The sequence below is a fragment of the Jaculus jaculus genome, chromosome 5 (assembly GCF_020740685.1).
Source record: "Jaculus jaculus isolate mJacJac1 chromosome 5, mJacJac1.mat.Y.cur, whole genome shotgun sequence".
Taxonomy (NCBI): Eukaryota; Metazoa; Chordata; class Mammalia; order Rodentia; family Dipodidae; genus Jaculus; species Jaculus jaculus.
This window is the reverse complement of record NC_059106.1, coordinates 84,939,414-84,945,494: the sequence shown is the minus strand read 5'-3', so window position 1 is coordinate 84,945,494 and position 6,081 is coordinate 84,939,414. Positions and strand designations below refer to the sequence as shown.

Genomic DNA, 6,081 nt, shown 5'->3' with positions numbered 1-6,081 from the left:
GCTATTTACTACTGCTGTTGTCATAAACTACTCTAACCTAGTGATTTTAAGTGCTAGAAACTAATCCCTATTGATTCTGAGATAAGGAGTCTAGTATGTCATTGAGATACAAAACATTTCAGAGTCATAACACCTATCCATATATGTGGGCCACAACAGACCACTTACTTTCCTACAGGTCACTAGCATCTTTTCTCCTAGATTTGATTCACATGACTGGCATTTTACCAGGCTTCTTACTCTTCCAAGTTTAGACCAGATCATAATATTGCTCACAGGTGCATGGAATTTCTGTTCAAAGAGTACAAGCACTCTGAGGCATAGAATATAGTCACATGAGCCATTTAAAGAGTTCATCATTGGGAAAATAAAAGCCGGGGAACTTGCACGTAAAATGGTGGCACAGGAACGAAACCAAAGCAGCATAGGGGGAAAATAAGGAAAAAAAAAAAACACAGCAAAATACACTCTTCAACTGAAAATTGAATGTGTGTAACAAATTATCAACCACGGCAGAGAAGTAGAAGAGATGCAGAGCTTCTACCAACCACAGAAGCAGGCAGAAGTAGCTCCAGCAGCAGTGCCAGTCTGCACAGCCACAGCCACCAGGCTCTGCTGGAGCAGCAGGGAAAAGTAGGTAAAGGGATTTTCCACTCACACCAGCCTCCTCACAAACTCAAGAAACCTGAAGGGAAGACAGCAGGGACCAGTTGAGCGGCTCATGAGGAAAAAGATCACAGGGACCAGCTACTCAGCTCTGGTACAACTTCAGGCACCCTCCACAACTTCACTCCCCCAACCATGAGAGCAAGTACCAGCAACCCTTGGAGACCTGAGGAAGGGAATTCACCTACAAAGCACCCAGAACAGGCTATCAGAGAAGCGAGCCACCCAGCCAGCCTACCTGAGCCCACAGCACAGCAAAGAGGAACCCACGTGGGTGCACAGCATAGCTGAGACCAAAGCCTTCCCAAAACATAATAGGATCTACTTACACCCGGTCAGTACCCACCACAAAGCCTGGTGTATTGACCTTCATTGGAAGTGCTAATCACACCTTACATAACAGGGAAAGTTAAAATCTGATGAATGGTTAGATTTGCATTCTTCAATAAGCTATATTTTGTGGTTGTCAGTTGTTGCTTCCTGATTTATAGTGCCCTTGTCTCTTCTTCTGTCATTCCTGGGGATAGGGTCTTATTCGGCCACAAGCTGACCTTGGAACCCTTTACAGACCAGAAATCTCAGAGTTAAAGTTGACAGGATTAAGGGGGTGGGGTAACACACATCCTTACTTTGTTAGAGGATCTGCTTGTTTCAATACCCACTCTTGAAAAACTACTCTGTGCTGGTTTTGATTGAATGTGTATATTGTTCAGATGAATTTTAGAATATGCTTGAATTTTGCTCCACCCGACCTACAAGAATACTCAGATAGCAGGCAAACCCAACAAGAGTCACTTTTGCTGTTTCTCCATGAATATTTTAAGAGCTACACCTAGCACCATAAGCTTCTACCCTGAAGATATATAACATCAGATTTATACATCTAAGAATACTGCAGATAATTAAAAAATCCAAGCATCAAATTAATCCAAGGTGCAAAAATCTCCACATTGTAATAAAAGAAACACAAAAAAAATCAAGAGAATTTCACCAAAAATTATAAATCTATCAGAAATGACCTCCAGTAAGATGCCTGAGAAAGATTTAAAAACAATGATTATAACTATATTCAAAGAAATAAAAGAGGAAATCAAAAAATCAATAGAATCCCAAAGTCTCCGACACTGTGGTTGAGCCTTACAAGCCACCCTCTCTGTCCATCAGCTGGTGGAGAACACTGATGACACCTACTGCATTGACCACGAGGCCCTTTATGACATCTGCTTCCGTACCCTCAAGCTGACCACACCAACCTACGGGGACCTGAACCACCTCGTCTCTGCCACCATGCGCGGCTTCACCACCTGCCTCCGCTTTCCAGGCCAACTCAATGCTGACCTCCGCAAGTTGGCAGTCAACATGGTTCCCTTTTCATGTCTCCACTTCTTTATGCCTGGCTTCGCCCGCTCACCAGCCGTGGAAGCCAGCAGTATCGGGCCCTCACTGTGCCTGAACTCACACAGCAAGTCTTCGATGCCAAGAATATGATGGCTGCCTGTGACCCCCGCCATGGCCGGTACCTTACAGTGGCTGCTGTCTTCCGGGGCCGCATGTCCATGAAGGATGTGGACGAGCAGATGCTCAACGTGCAGAACAAGAACAGCAGCTACTTCGTGGAATGGACCCCCAACAATGTCAAGACAGCTGTCTGTGGCATTCCACCTCGTGGCCTCTAGATGGCAGTCACCTCCATTGGCAACAGCACGGCCACTCAGGAGCTCTTCAAGCGCATCTCGGAGCAGTTCACAGCCATGTTCCGCTGGAAGGCCTTCCTGCACTGGTGGTGCACAGGTGAGGGCATGGACGGGATGGAGCTCACTGAAGCTGACAGCAACATGAACGACCTGGTCTCCGAGTGTCAGCAGTGCCAAGATGCCACAGCAGAGGATGAGGAGGATTTTGGTGAAGAAGCCAAAGAGGAGGCCTAAGCAGATCCCGCCCTCACCTCAGGCTTCTTTCTCAGTTCCCTCCACTGCCCCTTTCCAATCCTTGCCATTTGTTCCTGCTGCCTCTGTCCTGATTTTATCTTTTTTCCTTTGTTTTTGTTTTTGTTTTTTAAGGAGGGTAAACCATGCCTAACACTTGGGCAGGCACTCAAATATTTGTTGAATGTCTCCTCTCTTACCACTTTGGAAAATCTAGATTTCTACCATTCTGGATTACCCTATATTTCCTTCTATACCCACTTCTCAGAACTGTCCAATTAATATTACTGCATTCAAAAACAACTTTCCAGGAACTTGAGTCTCCTCCAAATCACATTAGGAACCCAGATAGAGTGGCCACTATCCGGGCTTAAGGGGAGAAGTAGCAGGTAGAAGTCACTGAGGAAGGGTTAGGGGCTTCAGTCAAAAACAGATTCGGAGAGACAACCAACTGAGGCTTTAAATGACACACCTTCCAAGTCTTTCCTACTCCATCTCCCAGCTCCAGGTGAGGTGTTAACAGTATTATCTCAATGTGTAGTCTTTTTTCCATTCCAACTGTCCTGAGCCCTTGATGGTCTGTGCCCCCCACCAATCTTTCCTAGCAGATTCCTTCCTTTCCCTTGGCCAAAGACATTGAGTAGATAGGGGTGAAGCCTTGGTCTGAACCTCCAAAACCCTGGCCACTTAAAAAGTATATCCCTGGGAAAAAATCTTCACCAGATCTGATAGAGGATTAATATCTAGGATAGACAAAGAACTCAAAAAGTTAAATAATAAGGAATCAAATAAGCCAATCAAAAAATGGGCTATGGAGCTAAGTAGAACATTCTCAACAGAAGAAATGGCATATAAGCATCTAACAAATGTTCTACATCACTAGTCATCAGGGAAATGCAGATTAAAACTACATTGAGATTCCATCTCACTCCTGTCAGATTGGCCACCATCATGAAAACAAATGATCATAAATGTTGGCGGGGATGTGGAAAAAGAGGAACCCTTCTACACTGCCGGTGGGAATGCAATCTGGTCCAGCCATTGTGGAAATCAGTGTGGAGGTTCCTAAAACAGCTGAAGATTGATCTACCATATGACCCAGCTATAGCACTCCTAGGCATATATCCTAAGGACTCATCTCATTTCCTTAGAAGTACGTGCTCAACCATGTTTATTGCTGCTCAATTTATAATAGGTGGGAAATGGAACCAGCCTAGATGTCTCTCAACTGATGAGTGGATAATGAAGATGTGGCACATTTATACAATGGAGTTCTACTCAGCAGTAAAGAAAAATGAAGTTATGAAATTTGCAGAAAAATGGATGGATCTCGAAAGGATTATACTAAGTGAGGTAACCCAGGCCAAGAAGCCAAGCGCCACATGTTCTCCCTCATATGTGGATTCTAGCTACAGATGATTGGGCTTCTGTGTGAGAAGGAAAATACTTACTACAGAGGCCAGTAAGTTAAAAAGGAGATATAAAGGGAAGAGAAAGGAAGGGAGGAGGGTACTTAATAGGTTGGTATTGTATATATGTAAGTAGAATGATTGAGATGGGGAGGTAATATGATGGAGAATGGAACTTCAAAGGGGAAAGTGTTGGGGGGGAGGGTATTACCATGGGATATTTTTTATAATCATGGAAAATGTTAATAAAAATTATAAAAAGATAAAAAATAAAATTAAAAATAATTTTAAGTATATCCCTGATGCATGGAAAGGTGTGTGCTGCCACATAGATGTTTGGGTCACTCCTCAGAGGAGAGGTAAACAACGCCCTCGGTCTTTGCGAGATCTTTTTGCTATTGCCATTGACTTCCTACCCTTTATTTTGTCCTATCCTACACTTCAGATTTCTATTTTGTGTTGAACTTGCTTTTTTTCATATTGAAAAGATGACATTGCCCCAAGAGCCAAAAATAAATGGGAATTGACAAACTTTAAAAAAAATAATAGAATCAAATGTTAAAAGACAGACACTATCCTAGGATGAAAGGATGGAAAATGGTATTTCAAGCAAAATGGGCCTAGGAAACAAGAAGATGTTGCTATCATAATATCTGACAGAATAGACTTAAACCAACATTAGTGAGGAAAGATAAGGAAGGTCACTTTATACTAATTAAAGGAAAACTTCAACAGGAAGACATCACAATTCTAAAATATATGCACTTAACATGGGTGCTCCCAATTTCATCAAACAAACACTATTAGACTAACACCAAGCATAATTGCAGTGGGTGACTTCAATGATATAATCTCATCAATTGACAGGTCATCTGGGCAAAAAATAAATAGACATCTGGGTTAGATGATATAGAACAAATGGACCTAGCAGATATCTATAGAACATGCCATCCAAATGTGGCAGAATACACATTTTTCCTAGCAACACATGCAACATTCTCTGAAATAGACCATCTATTAGGACACAAAGCAAATTTTAACAAATACAGGAAAATTGAAGTCCTTGTATTCTATCTGACCACAATGGGATTAAAGTACAAATCAGCAATAAGAAAAACTACAGAGCATATACAAACTCATAGATACTAAACAGTGCAGTACTGAATGATAAATGGGTCATTAAGGAAATCAAAAAATTCATAGAACTAAGTGGTAAGAGAACACAACATACCAAAACCTTTGAGACACAATAAAAGGATTTCCTAAGAGGGAAATTTATAGCTTTAAGTGCCTATATTATTAACTACTAGGATCTCATGAAATTACAAAGCTTTTGTACAGCAAAGGACACTGTGAATAGAGTAAAGAGGCAACCTACAGAATGGGTGGAAATCTTTGCCAGTTATACGTCTGACAGAAGACTAATATCCAGGATATAGAAAGAATTCAAAAAACTAAATAATAAAAAATCAAACAACCCAATAAAGCAAAAAGGCAACCTACAGAATTGGAGAAAAATTTTTGCAAGCTATATGTCTTACAGAGGATTAATATGCAGGATATACAAATAATTTAAAAAACTAAATAATAAGAAATTAACCCACTTAAAAATGAGCTATGGAACTAAATAGAGAATGCTCAAAAGAAGAAATATAGGTGGTATATAAATACCTTAAAATTTTTCTACATACTTAGCCATCTGTGAAATGCAAATTAAAACTACTTTGAGATTCCACCTCACTCCTGTCAGAATGGCTATCATCAGGAAAACAAATGACAATAAATATTAGCGAGGATGCAGAAATAGAGCAACCCTTCTTCACAGTTGGTAGGAATGTAATCTAGTAAAGCCATTGTGTGTGGAGGTTCCTGAGACAGCTAAAAATAGATTTACCATATGATTCAGCTATACCATTCCTAGGCATATAACCTAAGGACTCTTCTCACTACCTTAGAGATACTTGCACAACCATGTTTATTGCTGCTCTATTCACAGTAGCTAGGAAATGGAACCAGCCTAGATGTCCCACAACTGATGACTGGATAATAAAGATGTGGTACATTTGATGGAGTTCTATTCA

General features: G+C 41.0%; 1 pseudogene; it reads left to right on the top strand.

Annotated features, from left to right (window-relative positions):
- The first annotated feature begins 721 nt into the window (after window positions 1-721).
- On the top strand, window positions 722-2,594 carry LOC101601894 (annotated as a pseudogene).
- The last annotated feature ends 3,487 nt before the right edge of the window (window positions 2,595-6,081 follow it).